Genomic DNA, 21,430 nt, shown 5'->3' with positions numbered 1-21,430 from the left:
AGAATATTCAAAAATGCTCCATGGCAACTCAGGATCAAATCCCAAATACCTCTGTAAAATAACCCTCTCCATTTCAGTCAGTCAGTAAGCTCAAATATTGCTTCCTTGCAATCTTTAGGTGTTTTATACATCATTGGTATACAGAATGGTTCAAGTATTTACATTTACTGGTTGTGTAATTAGTTCATTGCTTTTCTCAGAAGTCTGTACATAAACTTCTACTGGTATCTCCTGCAATAGAAGATTTATTTTTGGTGAGGCACACTCCAAAGATTGTTCTTTTCTAAACTCATGTGGGCACGGCAGTTTTTTTTTTTTAAATTAGAAGAATGGCTTTTGGAAATAATAAAGATTTATACTCACCTAGGTGGATGCAGTTTCAATCCAATGCTGCATCTGTTCCCTGCCACCTCTACACTAAGAATTGAGCAATCAAACAGTGCTGATCACTCAGTTGTTCCCCTCAGCTTTGAGCAGAGAGCTATCAGTCATCAAGCTCTCTGCTCTGCCCCTTAGCGGATCGCTATAAAGTCGTGTTCTTACCCGAGCCTGGACCCACTGAATTACTTTAGCCGACAGCAGGCTTTAGCTTTAGGGTGCGGTCGGCTGAAAACAGGTCACAGAACAAACTGCACTCCTATAATCCCCAGGAGGTGTATAGCCAAATTAGCTTTTGCTATACTTCTCCTTTAATGGAAACCAGATATTTTACCATTGTGATTATAATGAAGACATACCCTCCCATTCAGAAATCAGTTTGAAATGGATATAAAGAAACAAATGCAATTTATTCATAACAGAAAAAGGTACAGAATTTGCAAACACATTTGCTAAAATTGAAAGGGACTGTCTTTCCTAAAAATAACTGGAGTCACACTTTAAAAAGCCACTCTCATTAGAACAACTGCAGTTCCTAACATTTAAAATATGGCCAGTTACCCCAATTCTGTGTGAAATTAGGGTTCCTAGTACTTGAGAAACATCAGTATACATGAAGATGGTCTCAAAGTTCTTGTTCGATCTGCAGTCAGTGCAGAACTGCTTCTGACAGTGTATTGTGCAGGCAGTGGAACCCAAGGTTGGATAGAAGAACCCATACAAAACAAAGGAACTTACCTGAAAGCTGTTTATAGCCTTTTGGCCTCTGCTCTACAACATTGTACACCCAGGTTGTTCAACTCAGTAAACACTTTGGAACAATCTTTTCTTTTTTTTAAGTTTGGCAACTGCCTTCTAAGCACTCAATTTGCAGTAGCGTGAACAAGGCCTTACAGGGTTCCATAATTTAAAGTGCATTTCTGCGTAATCTATGGTAATTAAAGTATTATTATTAACAAGTAGTAAAAAAACTCTGCAATAAGTCATCTCTGGCCTCACTAGCTGCATGTACTATGAAGTAATTCATTCTCAAACATCCTCAAGGATCACAAATACTATTAAGTCGGGTTTAAGTCTTTCCTAATAGTGAATTCCAATTTCTGCCTCATAGAAGCAAATCTTTTCTAGTTCTGAATTTTGAAGATTAATTTATCCACAATGCTTAGAGCTACACTGAGGGTATTGAGGCAATTGAGGGCTTGTTTTGAAGTGCTGTAATGGTTTGTTCAAAATATGTAAATATTTTATTGTGCATAATCTAGGAACAGATTAACCGCTTGCCGACCGTTTACTGTATATATACAGCGGCAAGGCAGCTCTCCAGTGCCAAACCACATACCCGGGTCTGGGGTGCGCGTGCCACTGGCGGCCTGATCTCGTTGTGATTAGACATGTCTCAGTACACTAAAAGAACGGTCTCCCTATATAAACAATGCAGATCGCCATTCTGTCACTACAGTCCTAAGCAGAGGCACCAATCCATGCCTTCTCCTAGTACAAACACCTCCCCCATAGTATTAAAGCACATGCCAGGCACACATTTAACTCTTTGATCGCCCCTGATGTTAACTCCTTCACTGCCAATGTCATTAGTACAGTGACAGTGCATATTTTTTGGCACTGATCACTGTATTGTTGTCACTGGTCTAAAAAAAAGTGTAAAAAGAGTCAGTGTCCCAACTGTCCACCGCAACATCGCAGTCCTGCTATTGTTGCTGATCGCTGCCATTACTAGTAAAAAAAAAAAAAAAAATCCCATAGTTTGTATAGACACTAACTTTTGCACAAACCAATCAATATATACGCTTATTGTGATTTTTTTTTACCAAAAAATATGTTGCAGAATACATATTTTTTATACATTTATTGTGTATGTGGTATAGCAGAAATTAAAATATATAGATTTATATTTTTTTTCTTTTCAAAATTGTCGGCCTTTTTTTATTAATAGCGCCAAAAAAGAGAAAAATTGCAGAGGTGATCAAATACCACCAAAAGAAAGCTCTATTTTGTTTAGGCACAGTATTGCAAACCGCGTAATTGCCAGTTAACGTGATGCAGTGCTGTATCGCAAAAAATTGCCTGGTCATAAAGGGGGGGGGGGGGGTAAACCTTCCAGAGCTTAAGTGGTTACATTTAACATAGAAAAACAATTAAAAAGTTAAAACATGGTATTTAATTTCTATTTGCTGCATCACTTCTTGTAACTAGTTTAAAAATCAATTGTTAACTAGTCATAAAGGCAATGGCTAGGTAGAATTCCAAAAAATAATATGAAGAATCCATATAACCATGACCACAAAAAAGCAATTTGGTTCTAATGAATAATTTTAGAACCTGTACATAATATTAACAAATTCACAAAAAAAAAAAAAAATATATATATATATATATATATATATATATTTTTTTTTTTTTCAATCAATAGTTTTTATTGAATTTCAAATACAGGTGAAAAACAGAAAATCACATTAACAGAATGTGAAATAAGAAAATAAAATATATATATTTTTAATGTTAGCGCTGGAATGCATAAAAAGGCTGAAAGTTCAGCAGGTTGTTTCAGGATTTTATTTTTATTTGTGTATTCAGAAATCATTATTGCTGTGCCTTTCTGCAAAACAAAATAATAATAATAATAATTTCCAAGTATTTCCATTAAAAGATGTGGTTGAATGTTCGCTAAAAACAACCCATATATACAACTTGACCTTTAGATACAAAGCCATTTTAGTACACTTATCTCAGATAAAATTGTTCAGTAAATTGCTTGTGTACACCACATCCCACATGTTCTCTTTCTAGAGAAAAGCATCTAGTTGCTAGGCAGATATATGCACTCAGAGTAGGGGTGTGGGAGTCACCATGGACATCTAGGCCCAGTGGGATAACAGCACAGATCGGACTAATTGAGCAGTCAGCTTGCCAGGAAAGGTTTTATTTTATTTTATACATTTATTCTGCAATAAACAAAACAACAGAAACAAAAATGACTACTGCCTTTGCAATGTATCCAAAGACTTGTATTCAGTGCCACCCTAGGGAGAACACCATTATACTATAATTATAGCATTAAAACTTTGGAAGAATCTTGTTTACATGAGACTAGTTTAAAAACTGCACATCAAACCTTTTTTTAAAGGTATTTCTATAAACACCTTTATAGAGTTTAACAGCTGTGTGAAAGAAAAAAGAAAAAATGGTGTTTTTCATCCTGACAGTTCACCCTAGCACATCTTGCTTGATAGTAATTGTAAATCCTTTGCATGGAGCACATTCAGACATTATTTTCTAGAATAGTGTATTCCACGGAACTGCTTAAAAAATGCTACATCAATTATAAAAAGCATTTTATGCACATTTTTAAAGTGGAAATACCCAAAAACACCACAAAATGCTCTGAAGTACTTGTTTAAAAATCCTCCAAAACTGTTTTATAGTCAAGCTGAAAAAAGAAAAGTCCATCAAGTTCAACAAATAGAAAGGAAAAAAACCCCCAAAAAACAAATAGTTGAAAAGACTTGTAAAATGTCCATTCATTATAAATGCACTCCTGGTGTAAATCCCCAAGGGAAAATCATGGTACCTGACCAAATAAAAAATGTTCTAATGAATCCACAGTTTTCCACATACAATTGTGATTTACTACCGCGGTAGTAAAGTCAGAAGGTTTTTTGATCTTGGTGCCATCTATGCATTAAGATAAAAAGCATTCTGTGTGTAGCAGCCCCCTTAATACTTACCTGAGCCCATCTCTGTCCAGCGATGACCACGAGTGTCTCAGCTGTCCAAGACTCTCCCTCCCAGCAGTCTGAATGGATAAAGGAAGCTGTGACTCGGCTCGGGTGCCCCCATAGCAAGCTGCTTGCTGTGGGGGAACTCACCAAGAGGGAAGGGCCAGAAGCACCAAAGAGGGACCTGAGGACAGGAGGACTGGTGCTGCTCTGTGCAAATTCACACAGCGCAGTAAAAAAAACAAAAAACACAAGCCTTTACATCACTATTATCACTACTGATCACTACTATCACTGTAAGATAAAAAAAGTACCCCCCCTAATACTTACCTGTCCGCTCTCTATCCAGCGATGTCCACAAGTGCCTCAGCTGTCTGGTACTCTCTCTCCTGATTGGCTGAGACACAGCAGCAGCGTCATTGGCTCCAGCTGCTGTCATTCAAACTCGCCAATCAGGAGAGAAGGGGGGGGGGGGGCAAAAAATGGATTTTTGTAAGATCTTACCGTAAAATCCTTTTCTCTTAGCTCATTGACAGACGTAGTCCTCTTTGATTCATATCAATTGGGTTATGCTGCCCTCTACAGGAGTAGGACTAGGCAGAAGGAAAACGTTCTGGCTCCACCTTAGGGGCAGTCCCAGAGGGTATATCCCCTCTCTCTCTGCTACAGGATGTCAGTTATGTCACAAAGCAGTGTCAGAGAATTTAACCCAACCCAACTCAACAGTAGAGGGGCGGGTACTACGTCTGTCAATGAGCTAAGAGAAAAGGATTTTACGGTAAGATCTTACAAAAATCCATTTTTCTCTGTCGCTCATTGACAGACGTAGTCCTCTTTGATTCATATCAATTGGGACGTCCCAAAGCAGTGCCACAAATGAGGGGTGGGACTGACGAAAATCAAAATCCTATCTAGAAGGCCCAACCGGTGCCAATTAGAAGTTCAAAGGCTCATCAGACTAAAGGGATGAGACTCAAATAAAAATCCAACTGAAAAAAACCCTCGAGGTAGACCGCCGGTCTCCTCAAATTGCGGCCTGCAAAACCTTGCGGCCAAAAGAGGCATCTGACGATGCCATCACATCAACTTTATAGAACTTTGCAAAGGTATGCACTGACGACCAAGTAGCGGCCTTGCAAACCTGAAGGACTGACGCCTGATGGCGAAAGGCCCATGACGCACTAAGCGCCCGAGTGGAGTGCGCTTTAACAGGGAACGGGGGCTCCCGACCCTTAATAGAATAAGCCTGTACCACCGTCTGTCTGATCCATTTGGAAATCGTCGCGGCAGATGCAGGCAACCCCTTTTTGGGGCCATCCGGGATCACAAAAAGTGAATCCGTCTTGCGAAACTAGTCCATCGTTTTCAAGTATACCCTGATCGCCCGAACCACATCCAAGAAGTGTAAAGTAAACTCCCGATGATGGCTGGGCTTAGGACACAGGGAAGGTAATACAATATCCTCATTCAGATGAAATTCTGAAACCACTTTTGGTAGGAAGGATGGATTCGTACGTAGAACCACCTTATCTCTATGAACCACCAAATATGGGGAACGACAAGATAATGCAGCCAGTTCTGACACCCTGCGTGCAGAAGTGATGGTCACCAAGAAGGCCACCTTCTGGGATAACGTAGGCAAGGGAATCTTCCTAATATCTTCAAAGGGAGGTTTCTGAAGAACCGACAACACCAGATTAAGATCCCAGGGCGGTAAAGGCGCGCGCACTGGCGGAGCCAGATGTCGCACCCCCTGGATGAAATTCCGTACCAAGGAATGAGTAGCCAAAGGTTTCTGAAAGAAGATAGCCAATGCTGAAACCTGACCCTTGATAGTGCTCAAGGCCAGTTTCTGCTCAACTTGTTGCAGAAAAGTCAATATTCGGTTAACCGAATAGGAACGTGGAGGAAACCCAAGAGATTCTCACCACGCAATATAAGACTTCCATGTGCGATGATAAATCTTTCTGGAAGTCGCTTTCCTAGCTTTAATTAGAGTAGGAATAACTGAAGTTGACAACCCTTTGTCCTTCAGCACCTGGGTCTCAATAGCCAGGCCGTTAAAGCCAGCGATTGTAAAGCAGGATGGAAGATTGGTCCCTGAGACAGCAGATCTTCCCTGAGAGGAAGTCGCCACGGGACATCCGCTACCAGTCTGACCAAGTCGGCGTACCAGGCTCGACGAGGCCAGCCCGGAGCTACCAGAATAACTGGGATTCCCTCCACCTCTATCCTGCAAAGAAGCTTTGGCAGTAACTTGAGAGGAGGTAAGGCATACAGTAGCTGATACTGCCCCCACGGGGTGACCAGCGCGTCTACGGCTTCTGCTAGAGGATCGTGGGAGCGAGCCACAAACCTCCGCACCTTCCTGTTGAGTCGAGATGCCAACAGATCCACATCCGGGGTGCCCCAACGAAGGCACAATAGGTGGAACACTTCTGGATGGAGGGACCATTCCCCCTGATCCAGAGTCTGACGGCTGAGATAATCTGCCTGCCAATTCTCCACTCCCGGAATAAACACCGCGGAGAGAGCTGGAACACACCGTTCCACCCAACGAAGAATGCGGGCCACTTCCCTGGTCGCCAGGACACTCTTGGTGCCCCCTTGGTGATTGACATAAGCCACAGCTGTGGCGTTGTCCGACTGGATCCGAACCGGGCTGCCTTGGAGCTGCTCGGTCCAGTGTATCAAACAAAGTCTGATCGCCCTCAGTTCCAATACATTTATCGGTAACCTGGACTCTTCCAGGGACCAGAGCCCCTGGGCAGTTAATCGACCGAGAATTCCTCCCCAACCGGAAAGGCTCGCATCCGTGGTCACAATCGTCCAGTATATTGGCAGAAATTACTTCCTCTGGCTGAGCGCCGGAGATCGAAGCCACCAGACCAGGGACTCCCTGGTCCACTCGCTCAATCGGATCAGATTGTCCAGAGATTCTGGATTCCGATTCCATTTGAGAAGAATCTCTCCTTGAAGGATTCGGGTATGGAACTGGGCAAATGGTACTGCTTCGAAAGAGGCCACCATTAACCCCAGGACTCTCATGCAAGTCCGAAGAGAAGGCCAGTTGTCGGATAGTAACAATTGAATTGCTGATTGAATTTTCCGGAGTTTCCCCGCAGGAAGAAACACTTTTGCCCTGGAAGTGTCTAGAATTAGACCCAGATATTCGAGCCTCCTGGTGGGAACCAGAGATGACTTCTGCAGGTTCACTAGCCACCCGAACTCTTGCAAAGAGATCATGGTGATCTCTAGGTCTTGTAACAAGGTCTGTGGAGACTCCGCACGGAGTAGAAGATCGTCTAGGTAACCTAGAATCGATATGCCTCGTTGACGTAACAGCGCCAACATTGGGGCCAACATCTTTGTGAAGACCCGAGGAGCCGAAGCGAGACCAAAGGGTAACGCCGCAAACTGATAATGGTTCTCTTCTACGGAAAAACGCAGGAAACGCTGATGTCCTGCGTAAATGGGAATGTGAAGATAGGCATCTTTGATGTCTATGGACACCAAAAAATCCTTTTGCAGGGAGGCTGTCACTGTGCGAATGGACTCCATCCTGAATTTTTGTGTCTTGACAAAAAAATTGAGTGCTCTTAAGTCCAGAATTGGACGCACCTTGCCCTCTTTCCTGGGTATTGTAAACAGGTTTGAATAAAACCCTTGAAAACGCTCCCCGCAGAGCTTCTAAGCGATCCGGAGATAGTCGGATATTGGAAGGGAAGAATCGCACCGGTGGGAGAGATCGAAACTCGATCTTGTAACCTGACCTTATGACCTTGCAAACCCACTTGACCGGGATTCTGGAAAGCCATGGATCCGGAAACCGGCGAAGACGTCCCCCCCACCCTCGCTATGGGTGGGGGCGCACCTTCAGGCTTTAGTAGTCTTATCTTCAGGTCTGGAAGGGCCGGGCTTTTGCTTGCCCGACCAGCGCCCCTTAAAACCTCCCGAAGGAGTTTTGGAGGGCTTTGCTTTTTCGCCCGTGGGGCGAAAAAACTTCTTGTGGGCGGAAAAGGAAGGCCCCCGTCTCTGACGAGGTCCTTTACCCTTAGTACTTTGTGGCAAGAAAGTGCTCTTGCCTCCAGTGAGATCCTTGATAATCTCATCTAAGTTGGCCCCAAATAGGCGCTCACCCTGAAAAGGGAGATTAGCCAAAGCCTTCTTGGAACCTTGGTCTGCCGACCAACATTTTAGCCACAGTGTACGCCTGAGAACCACTGCTGAGATTGATGCTCGCCCCAATAATGGAGTGGCGTCTAGCGCAGCGTCGCAGATAAACTGTAACCCTTGTATCATCTGTTCTAACAGATCTGATACTGCCTGAGGGATATCACTCCCTTCTAAATCCCGGCGTAACCACTTGGTCCATTCTGTTACAGTTTGAGAAACCAGACCAATAGCAATTACTGGTCTGAAAGCTGACCCAATCAGGGAAAAGATGGCGCGAGACACGGCTTCCACCTTACGATCCACTGGATCCTTAAAGGACGGAGCATCCTCCAATGGGATAACCGTAGATTTATTCAATCTGGAGATTGGAGAATCTACCATAGATGGTACTGTTCACTTCTTGAGGAGGGATTCCTCAAATGGATAACGCCTATTAATGCGTTTGGAAATAGTAGGGGCTCGTTTTGGATGACCCCATTCTTCCTTAATTACATTACCGAAACACTTGGGTAAGGGAAATACTTTCGCCATTTTGGCGCGTTTATTAGTACCAAATGGAATCTCAGTATCAGTTACTTCTGATGGTGTAACCTGTAGTCCTAAGGTTTCCCGAACGGCTACAATTAATGTGTTTACCAACGCTTCCTCTCGGGCTATGGTAGATGCTGAGACATCCTCCTTACTGTCTGAAGAGACAGTACCCGAGACACAAACCCCAGATGAGGTACCTGCAACTGCAGGGATAGGCTCAGACTATGAATCTGAAGTTTCAGATGAATTGGGGGTAGGCGGAGGTCGCTTCCTTGCGCCCTGTCCCTGACAAGCCACTTCCACCCGGGAAAAGAAAGTTTCCAAAACTGCTGACAATGACTCAATAGTCAGTGGGGAACTGGAGGGTCCTGCAGCCACCTCGAGGGGATCAGGTGGAGATACATGTGTGGCAGGGTCCATGTTAACCCAGGACACTTTGCCAGTGAAAAAATTTTAAAAATAAAAAATACCTTTTTTTTTTTTTTATCTGTAATCCACCAGCGCAATAGCGCCCCTCAGCGTACCTGCTTTGGACCCCCACAGAGAGAGAGAGAGAGAGACCCCAAGGGCTCACCACCTGATGCAGAGAAGTTTCCTTATCAAACTGCTGTCAGCGTTGTCCTATGCAGACTGGGAAGTCCTGTACTAGGTTTCCCGGGTAAAAGGAAGTGGCTCCGCCCCCTGTGCGCACCTTCCGGCGTTCCCAGCTGCTCCTCGAGGTCGGCTGGGCACATCAAACATGGCCGCCCCCATGTAGAAGACAATAGACTTCGAAAAAATGGCGGCCTGCGTGACCTGCGGGCGGCCTGTGTAGGCAATGCAGACATGCGGTCTACAACAAAATGGCGGCGGACTGCCGATCTAGCGTTGCTCCTCCAGTGCAGTGGCCTGTGAGCGGCTCTGGAACGGCTGATGGCGGCCTGTGGGAGCATGGCGATATCTACAGTCTAAGGTAGGCTATACCTCCTTTGCTCTGGATGCTTATATGTTTACTATGGTAAATCGAACCAGGCTTCCTTGGATCAATCTGCTAGAGAAACCAAGGCTGCTGAAGTGTCAGCTTCCAAACCCAGGTTGTTAGAGTGTTAGCTCCCAAACCAAGGTTGCTTTTAAAGTGTTAGCTCCCAAACCAAGCCCGCTGAAGTGTCAGCTCCTAAATTAAGGTTGCTAGAGTGTCAGCTCCTAAACCAAGGTTTGCTTAGAGTGTTAGCTCCCAAACCAAGCCAGCTGAAGTGTCAGCTCCTAAACCAAGGTTTGCTTAGAGTGTTTAGTTCCCAAACCAAGCCTCTGGAGTATCAGCTCCCAAACCAGATCACACTATCCAGGGGATAGGTGAATTTGTCATAGGCTAAAGGGGGAACCTTAATGTCAGAAAGGATCCGACCATACACAGAGGGGCCTGTATCCCAAAAACCCCACAGGGGGGAATATTTACTCACCATACCGGAACTGACGGGCACCATCTCTTCACAGTACCCTTTCCCCTGAGATGGGGGGCTGTCGACCAATACGGACGCCGTGACTCTGCTGGATCCTGGCGTTCAAGCGAGACGATCAACTCGCAGGGTCAGTCCCCGTCCAATGGGACTATGTCGCGGCCGACCCAGCGCGGAGCTATGGTCTGCACGCGCTCGTAGGCTGAGCCGGGGTGACCACTGGATCTCAACATCCAGCCCGTCGCCCAGATCCGGCGTGATTTGCTTGAAGATCTCACAGGAAAACTGGAGAAAACAACTACCTAAAAAAAAGAAAAAAGTTTTTCTAAAAAAATCTTGCCAGGACCAAAAGATCCCAGCAAGGAGCTTAGGTCCTTACTCCTGACTAGACAGAAAAAAACTGACATCCTGTAGCAGAGAGAAAGGGGATATACCCTCTGGGACTGCCCCTAAGGTGGAGCCAGAACGTTTTCCTTCTGCCTAGTCCTACTCCTGTAGAGGGCAGCATAACCCAATTGATATGAATCAAAGAGGACTACGTCTGTCAATGAGCGACAGAGAAATGGAAGTTCAGTGCCTAAATGGATACACGGAGCTGCAGCTCGGCTCGGGTGCCCCCATTGCAAGCTGCTTGCTTTGGGGGCACTCAATAGGAGGGAGGGGCCAGGAGCTCCATCCAGGGACCGGAGAAGAGAAGAGGAGGATCTGGGCTGCTCTGTGCAAAACCACTACACAGAGGAGGCAAGTATAATATGTTTGTTATTTTAATCGGAAAAAAAAAATGAGACTTAGTATCACTTTAAACATTAAGTATATACAGTGAGAAGAAAAAGTATGTAAACCAATTGGAATTAACTAGTTTTCTGTAGTAATTTGCCAGTCGGACCAGCTGCCACACACACTGGCCAAATGCTGGACGACTGACCCAGCTGATACTACCCGATATTCGGCCCGCGTGAACGGCCCTATGTCCCAACAATTGACAAACACAATGTGCTTAATCTGATGACACACAAACCATTCTGATTTATTGTTTCTTTATTGAACACACCCATTAAACATTCATAGTGATGGCGGAAAAAGTGGTGAACCCTTGTTATTAGCTGGTTGAACCTCTTTTGGCAGCAGTGACATCAAGCAAATGCTTCCAGTAGCTTTGGATTAGACCTGCACAACAGAATTTTTGACCATTCTTCTTTGCAAAACTGCTTCAGCTTAGACACATTTGTAGGATGTCTGGTGTGAACAGCCATTTTGAGGACATTCTACAGCATCTCTATGGGGTTAAGGTCTGGGCTCTGACCGGGCCACTCCAAAAGGTGAATTTTCTTTTTCTGAAGCCAGTCTGTGGTGAATTTACTTTGATGCTTAGGTCATTGTCCTGCTTGCACCCAACTTCTACTAAGCTTCAGCTATCAGACAGCCATCCTGACATTAACCTGTAGGATATTTTGGTAAATGAGAGAGAGGGAATTAATTTTCCCCTCAATAATAGCAAGTGGCTCAGACTGTGAGACAGCCAAACTCATCCAAATTGTGATGTTCCCTCCACCACTGAGATGTTGCTTTGATTTTGATAAGTTGTGCCCTTTATGCACCAAAGTGCTGGGTATTCCTCCCAAACAATTCAACTTTTGTTTCATCAGGCCCAAATACATTTTCTCAATAGCTTTGAGGTTTGTCAAGGTGCTCTTTGGCAAACTTCAGGTGTGCAGAAATGTTTTCTTTTTTTTTTGAGAGCAGAGGCTTCCTCCATTGTGTTCTTTTTTGGAAACCCTGCCTGTTCAAAGACCTATGTATGGTAAACTCATGAATAGATATGTTTGCCAGTTCCAGTGATGCCTTCAAGCCTTTAGCTGTTACTTGTGGGTTCTTCTTTACCTCATTAAGGATTTTGTGTTGTGCCCTGGGTGTCATCTTGGCTGGGCACCCACTTCTAGGAAGAGTAGCCACAGAATTAAACTGTCTCCTTTTATAGACAATTTGTCTAACTGCCGACTGATGGAAGTCTAAACACTCAGAGTGCTTTGTATTCCTTTCAAGCCTTATGCAGATTAACTACTCTTGATCATATTTCTTCAGAGAGCTCTTTCATGCACGGCATAGTTCATATCAGCTGAAGCTTCTTATGGATAGCATTCTTAAAATGTCTGAGTGTCTTTTATCTATTAAAGTAGCTTTAAACCACAGCTCCAAACTAATTTTATTAATTGGACGCCAGGTGTGCAAACTACTAACTCCAATTAGCTTTCAATAAAGTAATTAGTCTATGCACTTACTTTTTCCTCCAACACTGTAAATGTTTAATGCAGGGCTTGACAAATTTGCCTGAAATCTAGGAGCCAGCTAAAAAAGTTAGGAGCCAGTTTTTTTTTTTTTTAAACTAACAACCAAGCTTTATTTAATAAAACTGATACTAAATTTACACATAAATACGACTAGAACCCCACTCTCCTATATAGCGCAATTGGATGGAAACAGACTGTCTGTCTCTTTCCATCCGATGCCATCTGATCGGATCCACGGGATGGATAGAAAATAGAACCACCATCCGTCTGTTTTTGGCGGGCAGGGTCAGATGGCGGCAGATTACCGCTCCATAGAGGAGACTGAACGGTCCGATCAGGTCTGCCTGAAAAACTGACAGGCGGACCTGATCAGACAGCCCGTGTGAAAGGGGCCTTTGGCTGTGGCACGGCGATGAGGAAAAAAAAAAAAAGATATATATATTTTTTAATAAGAATTGAAGAAAAAAAAAGAAAACATTTTTTTATTTTTTTTTTAATAATTAAAAAAAAAAAGAAAAAATTATTATTTTTTTTACATTTAAAAAATAAATTAATAATAATAACCACACTCCCTGTCCACTTACCTTTAAGCAAAGGTAACTGGACAGAGAGATGAAGCCTTAAAAAACTTCCCTCTCTTCTCCTCTTTGGAAGGAGAAGAAAAGGCATTGAGAACATGCATTACTCCCGGCCACCACAAGAGGGCGCCAGTTCCCCTAGCTTCTCATCTCACAGAAGAAGGCCGAAAAGCCGGGGACTAAATTTCTGGACGGCGTGGAAGTCCGTGAACTCGAAGAGGAGGTGGGGGGCGCAAAAGGGACAGGACAGCTCAAGCAGGGCACCCCAGGCGCCAGGTCGCTAATTCTAGTCGCAAATGCGACCTGGTGCCCGGGATTTGTCGAGGCCTGGTTTAATGGATGTGTTTAATAAAGAATGGTTTGTGTTTTATCAGCTTAATCAGCTTAACTTTCTGTTTTGTCCATTGTAGTGACTAAAGCAGGCCATAGATGGTTTGAATCTCCCAGCCGGGATTCAGTCCATTAATGAGCAGGCTGATTGTACTCAAGTCAATCCGTTGATCGACTTACAAACAGCATGTTGGACTTCTAGCATGAGATTATTGCCAGCGGCTATAGCTGCTAGCAGTAATCACTGTGTTCTCCTGGCAGAGAAGGCTTCCCGCGACTCAAATATGAAGGTGACATCCTTTACAAACCTATAATTGGTAGCATGATTCAAAATTAATTTATTACGATTGTGTGTTGTGCTCAGAAGAAATCAATGTCAGACAGGACAATTGCTAATGACACTTCTACTGCATGAAACACTTTTGTTGAAGTCTAATGCGTCACAAGAAAATTACATCTATATTTTAGTCTTATTCAGTTTATGTCATTCTCACACAGGTTCAAACTCTACAATCAGGTAAATCACTTTCCAGCTGCTAAAAGTACTTGAACTGCAATATATGTAAATAATGCATTATCTTACAAAGTGCATTCAATATGCAGGTCAGCTTTTGACTTTGCTATTCTTTTACTGTACTTATGTAAACCACTAATCGCAAACTTTGAAAGGGCAATCTAAGGATGTAGTATATATGCATAAGAGGCTTATTTTCACAAATCTTACATTTTCCTGTAACAAAAAAAAAAAAGAAACAAAAAAAACCCCTTCAACTATTTCCCTTTTGGATCGTTTAATGTGACCAGCAAGTATCCAATAAGTAGGCTTTAGAGTGGGGGTCAGGAAGAAGTCGATCACAATTGATAAGCAGCATAGCGTTGGATAGAGGGTGGGGGCAGGAACAACCTCAGTAATGGGTTCCTAGGCGGTTCTAGCAGCCAATCACCAGCTTGTCATGAAATAGTAACACCATGACGTCTTCTGATCTCCTCTCTGCTGGCAGGTAGGAGGGGCTACCTACACAGTGCTGTGTGTATGGGGGGGGGATGTAAAGGGGACAGAGGAGACACTGTTGGAGGGGGTCAGAGCACATTACAGTGAGGGGGAGGCATTGTGATGATAAATGGACAGAGGACACTTCTTAGGGGGACGGGGGGGGGGGGGTCAGAGGACACTGTTAGGAGGCAGAGGACACTTTCAGAGGGCAGAGGATACTTTGTGTGGGGGGGGGGTGTGCAAAGGACATTTTGTATGGGGCGGGGGTAGAGGACACTTCAGTGAAGGGAAGGTGATGTGAAGGATGAAAAGAAAACAGTTTTTGGGGGGTGGTACAGCACACTACAGGGGGGTGGTGATGAGAAGGGGGGCAGAGACACTGCTTTTGGGGGGGGGGTGACACTACTGTGGAGAGAGGGGGCAGAGCACACTACAGTGGGGGGGTGATGCGAAGAGGGCAGAGGACACTGTGTTGGGGGGTACAGAATACTGCGGGACACTGTACCCCTTCTTTCACCGAGGATCTTTGCTACCCTCTATGTAGATCTCAACAGGGTGCCTACCCCTGCTTTAGAGGAAGGAAGAACAAAGTCATACCGGATTCTAAGTGAGATTTGTGTGAGAAATGTGTGACACAGCAGTGCCTACTCACAGGGCATAGTGAATATGTGTCGTATCTTCACAAAGTTTACCAACATCAGGATTGTTTCTAATTATTATTAGTAGACTGGAAATACTTAGAATACAATATATACAATACAATATATAGTTCCGAGCTACGGAAGACGCCCTGATTGGATGGCGAAACGCGTCTAGCGATTGGCTGAGCGTACCTTGACGTCACTTTCGGCCGGTGGAACGCACGCTGTGGGAGCAGCGAACTACCGTGCTGTCTGCTTATCTGATATGTTTTGTAAATAGATTTCTTCACCAAATAAATTGTTAATTTGAACATACTTCACTATGGAAGGCATCTTATTTTTCATGAGGGCACTCTGGATATAAGAATGGCTATCTCTAAGGATCTCTCCCACTGAGTGAATATCCGAGGCTGTGTTTCCTAAGGAGCTGTGATCACATACAAGGATATATGCACATTGCCAGTCTCATAACATATTGTGGTAAGTAGGGAACCACAGGGGGAGCACCTGGCACTTTATATCAAGTGGAGCACAGAAGCACTTTTATTATTTATTATTATTTGTGCAGTGAAAGGACACTTTATTCATTTTTTGAAATTTGCACTGTATGGACATTTTACATACGGATATGGACTCATTGAATTTTTGATTGTTTGCACAATTACTGTTGATATAATTTATTGCAGTTTGTTGGCACATATGCTTATTTGCACATCTCTAATTTGATCAAATAAAAGTAGTAGTATCAGCGCTGAACAATCTTTTCTCTTAATATATACATACCTATACTGTGTGTGTATATATATATATATATATATATATATATATATATATATATATGAGTATATAGAATTTAGTTTTTTTTTTCTCTAGCTTTAAAGTGTTATGTATGACAAATTAAAACAATTTTAACTCCAGGGTGAAACACAACAAAATGTGGAAAATCATACGGGATGGACACTTATGCCAAATGTATATTTAAAGATAAGAAAATACTACAGTTTAATAAAAAAATATATATTAAAAAAAAAACTCTGTTTCCTAACCCTACCATGTTTTGGAAATACAGCAAAATTATCAGTAATGAAAATGGTGGACATTAATATTGATCTCTAACTAAAACGTTTGCCTTTCATTGGGGTGGGGGAAATTAAAAACAGTTCAAGCCTGTAAAAAAAAAAATAAATAAATAAAAGTCAGCAGCTACAAATACTGTAGGAGATGGGGCCGGAAATTTCGGAAACGATTACGGCGATCTTACCCGGAAGTGGGAGAGAGTACCTGGTTTTGACAGGTATCTTCTCCACCCTCCCCCCCCCCCCGAATGGTGCCAAATGTGGCAGCAAAGGACGGGAGGGGAAGAGGCAAACGAGCAGGGCTCCCCTTTTTTGGATGGAACTTCGTTTTAGGAAATCCTCTGTTGGGTTTTATTGCTGTCTGTAATTCTGTGCTGATAACTGGGCAGGAAGTGATTGAACATTTTTTTTTATAGGGTGACCATTATGAATCAGGGCAACTAGTAAGCACACTAAGCGGTACAGAGTAGCTTGGGAAAATACCTACTTTTAGGATCCATGCACACCAGCTTAAAAAATTGCTGCTTCCAGATGAGTTTAGGGTTTTGCCTGTAGAAGCAACTAATGTTACCCTATGTGTCCATGCACATTAGGTAGTCTAGAGGTGTTCTTAAAGCTTAGCGTTTAGAGAAAAAAAAAAAACACCTTTTTTTGGCATTTTTGAGAGCGATTTTCTGGCAGAACAGTTTTTTTTCTGCCAAGAACACTGGCGGTTTTTTAAGCCGGTGTGCATGGAGCCTTAGGAGTCAGGTCCTGAGTAACCTTGCGAAAAATGTCCTTTAAATGGACACTAATCGCAAGAAGATCTCAGACACCTTTGCTAAAGATTTCTGACACTTAAAAGCCCCTGAAAATTTCTACTTCCACAAGGAAAAGTGGTAACAACTTCAAAAAGATCCAAAAACATGCAACCTAATAGAAGTCAATGAGACCACAGCTATAAACGCACATAAAACTCATGGCCAAACTGCAGTGCACCAGTGTGAACCCGCCAAAAATCAGAGCTTCATTGGGACTTCAGCCCCGTCAGGTGCAATGTACTTAATGAGGCTTCAATGTGTTTATAGTGTGTATGATACTCAGACCAAAGAACAATCAACCCGCTTTTTTACACTGTATCCGGAAAGTATTCACAGCGTTTCACTTTTTCCACATTTTGTTATGTTACAGCCTTAAATTCATTATTTTCCTCAAAATACAAAATAATACCCCATAATGACAACGTGAAAGAAGTTTGTTTGAAATCTTTGCAAATCTATTAAAAATAAAAAACAAAAAAAATAAAAAATCACATGTACGTAAGTATTCACAGCTTTTGCTATGACACTCAAAATTGAGCTCAGATGCATCCTGTTTCCACTGATCATCCTTGAGATGTTTCTACAACTTGATTAGAGTATACCTGTGGTAAATTCAGTGCATTGGACATGATTTGGAAAGGAACACACCTGTCTATTTAAAAAGTCCCACAGTTAAGAGTGCATGTCAGAGCACAAACCAAGGCATGAAGTCCAAGGAATTGTCTTTAGACTTCTGAGACAGGATTGTATTGAGGCACAGATCTAGGGAAGGGTACAGAAAAATTTCTGCAGCATTGAAAGTCCCAATGAGCACAGTGGCCTCCATCATCCGTAAATGGAAGAAGTTTGTAACCACCAGGACTTTTCCTAGAGCGGGCCACCCAGCCAAACTGAGCGATGGGGGGGGGGGCGGGAAGGGCCTTAGCCAGGGAGGTGACCAAGAACCCGATGGTCACTCTGACAGAGCTCCAGCATTTCTCTGCGGGGAGAGGAGAACCTTCCAGAAGAACAACTATTTCTGCAGCACTCCACCATTTAGGCCTGTATGGTAGAGTGGCCAGACAGAAGCCACTCCTCAGTACAAGGCCTATGACAGCCCACCTAGAGTTTGCCAACTCTCAGACCATAAGTACCAAAACTCTCTATGCTTCCAGCGTCCAGATCCCCTGAACAGAATGCTTGTCGAGGATGCCTTCCCAGCCAGACAGGCTGGAATCGGTGCTGACCACTGTCCAATACAAGTGGAGGATTTTCCCAGCCGAAGACCCAGGAGAGCAAAGCCATCATATCAGGGACTCCTTTGTTCCCTGACTTAGCCGGTTTGGATTGTCCAATGACTGCGAAGTCTTGTCCCACTTGGTCAGAATCTCTCTTTTTGCAGGGACCTCCTATGGAACTGTGCAAACAGGACTACCTCTAAGGTAGATACCATCCCACCCGCAAGCAAGCCTGGAGGATGACCATCTTTTGGACAGCAGGAGACAAATTGCAGCCTGCAATTTCTGGAGTTTGTCCAGAGAAAGGAGCATTCTGGCTAAGGCCGAGTCCACAATCAGACCCATATATACTCCAGCTTTGTGGACGGAACCAGAGCAGACTTCTGAAAATTCAGAATCCAGCTGAACTCCTTCAGAGTTCGTATGGTGATTTCCAGGTTTTCCACCAGAGCAGTAGGAGACGTACGCAGAAGGAGGTCGTCCAAGTAGCCCAGTAATGCGATCCTTGTTGGCTTCTGAAAATCCAGAATCCAGTCGAACTCGAACACGTGCGGCGATCATGAAACTAAACGATCCAGGAGTCAACACCAGGGGATAAGGAGGGGCTCCCATCGCTGAAATCGCCGCCCAGAGGGCTTGGCTGTCATGACTGCCACCCTAAGGTCTACAAGGACCCAGAAATGGGAGCCAGGCCTCAAGGATAGATCCAGGCAGGATGGGGGGGCCCTGGCAGAAGCCCCCACCAGGTACAACCCCCCCCCCACAGTCAATTGTCCAGTCGCTGGCGGCGCACCCCCCGGTTCCCATCGCTAGTTAGCGCCCTGCCCCCAACCCAGGCCAATGACCAGACCACCCAAACAGCCCCATTGTATGTGGAGGGGGGCAGGCTGAGGGACTCGGCAAAAACAGAGGGGGTGCCTGTATGAAGGAAGGGAACCCGGGGGTCCGACCGTCCTAAGGAGGGGCCTGCGTCCACCCCAAAACCCTCCAGGGGCAGCTACTCACCCCATACAAGGAACCAGGTGGGCACCGCTCCAGACAGATCCTCCTCTCCATTGAAATGGGGGGCTGTCGGCTAGGAGGAATGCTGCGACCCAGGGCAAGACCTGATTGTATGCAACCTCGTGAGACATTTAACTCGCAGGACCAGCCCCCATACAGTGGGGGTATATCGTGCCCGACCTAGTGCGGAGCTGAGGTCTGTGCGCGCTCGCTGGCCAGACTAGGGTGACCACTGGATCTAGATTATTCAGCCCGTCATCTAGTCCGGCAGGTGATTGTAGATCTATCTAAAAAATGTTGCCAGGACCAAAGATCCCAGCAAGGAACTAGGTCCTTACTCCTGACTAGGCAGAAAAAAAACTGAGTAACTATAGCAGGGAGAGAGAGTATACCCCCCTGGACTGCCCATGGGTGTAGCCAGAAGTTTTTGCCTAGTGTCCTACTTCTGTAGGGGGCAGTATCACCCAATGGTCAAGAATGACATGAGCTGTGTCTGTCAATGAACGAAAGAGAAATATCATAATGTATTTAATCCATTTTGGAATAAGGCATAAAATGTAGAAAAAGTTAAGCACAGTGAATACTTTCTGGATGACTTGTATAGGCCCAAACTCAAACCACTCAGAAGATAAACATATCAGCGCAGGTAGGCATTTAGCTTTTTGGGCAGCTGGGTGTTAACAGAAAAACACCATTACACAAATTAATCAATCAGCCTCCATGCTGTGTCCCTTGAAGTCGTTTTAATGCAAAATATTCATGTTGGTCTGCAGTACACCTTTAAGCATTTAATGCAGTGTACAAAACAAAGTTTTTTTCCCCCTTTGCATCTCCATGTTCTAACGCAACAAAATGATTACCAGATTTAGCTCTTCACAGCTTCAGGAAGGGTATCAGCCCTATAATCTCTAGTTCTCCAACACTATTCAAGCACTGTCATACTGCTTTCATACAGAGGACCCCTGGGTCTTCTTGGATCAATACACATACAAGATAGCTTACAGTGCAGACAATGTAACCTCAGTTTCAAGCACTCTATCATACACACTGTGATATAATGATCCACCTCCTCACCAGGAGCACAGCAGTAGAACAAATTCAGGCATCATTGTTCTTTGGCTGCCCCTCCAGGGAAACCGGCAATGTGGCACAAGAACAACTTAAATTATAGATTAAAGCACTTTCAGACACACAGCTTCTCTATGCCCGATCATTAAAACGGCGGATTATAGAAAGAAGAAAAAAAAAAAAAAAACACATTTTATGTAATATTTCATCAATGACTTCTACTAAATGTCATACTGTATCCCAGAAGGCAATCATAATGTTAACCTTTATAATTATAAACTATTTACAGTCATTTATTCTCTGGGTACATTATACTACAGTTGATGAAACAATGTTATTAACCAATCAAGTTCAAAAGAAGGTGTTCCTTTATGTTCTAAGTCTGACTCCTCATGAATAAATGCGCTAAGCATATATAAAAACACAGTTCCATTATACAATGTTATGACTTACCACCAAGAAAACTGAAGTGTAAACTGAGTTATGCATTGCAAACTCGGCATTTGCTGGGTGCTGAGATAAATTCCACGCACATGTGAGGGAGTAAAACCGGCCATAGATGGTTTGAATCTCGCCTGGTTCAGAATGGACCACTCGAGATTTGAACCAAGTATGGGCAGGCTGATCTTACCCAAGTCAATCCAGCCATTGACTTGTGTACAACCAGCATGTCTAATTTTTTCTTTTAGGTCGGGTTCACACTAGCTGCGGCTTGCAGCAGGCGGTCCCTGTTCTCCGTTTCAGGTGCGAATCGGGTCCGAATTTTTGCCTGAATTCAGACCTGAAATGGAACCAGAGATGCACAGGACCCTTTTCCAGTGCGGGCGGCAGCTGCCCCAGAGCTGTGTGAACTGGCTCTATTAAGAGCCGGTCACACTCTCTTGTCATACGAATTAGATGCAGGGAAACCCACAACCAATTCGCATAAGTGTGAACCCAACCTGAGAAATGCTATTTGGCAAGAAAATCCTAAGTATACCGAGCCGACTGACTAGGATAATAAACTGGTACATGTAACATAACTTGAGGTATGGCTCCAAAACACAATAGAGTGAAAGACAATTAAAGTAAGTAAATGATTGCAATAAGCAAAATGTATCACTATATAAATATCATGTTGGATTTTTTTATGCGATTATAGCTGCTAGCAATAATTACTATGTGTAGTTCCCGGCGCCCCC

The 21,430-nt window shown here is 43.8% G+C and overlaps 1 protein-coding gene across 1 annotated transcript in view; it reads right to left on the bottom strand.

The window, feature by feature from the left end:
- Window positions 1-21,430, bottom strand: part of CASTOR2 (cytosolic arginine sensor for mTORC1 subunit 2) — a 240,720-nt gene that overhangs the window by 29,445 nt on the left and 189,845 nt on the right. The window lies entirely within an intron of this gene.

This window comes from Pelophylax lessonae, assembly GCF_965119305.1.
Source record: "Pelophylax lessonae genome assembly, chromosome: 2".
Lineage (NCBI taxonomy): Eukaryota > Metazoa > Chordata > Amphibia > Anura > Ranidae > Pelophylax > Pelophylax lessonae.
Note: the sequence above shows the minus strand (reverse complement) of the source record. Positions and strands in the feature narration are given on the sequence as shown.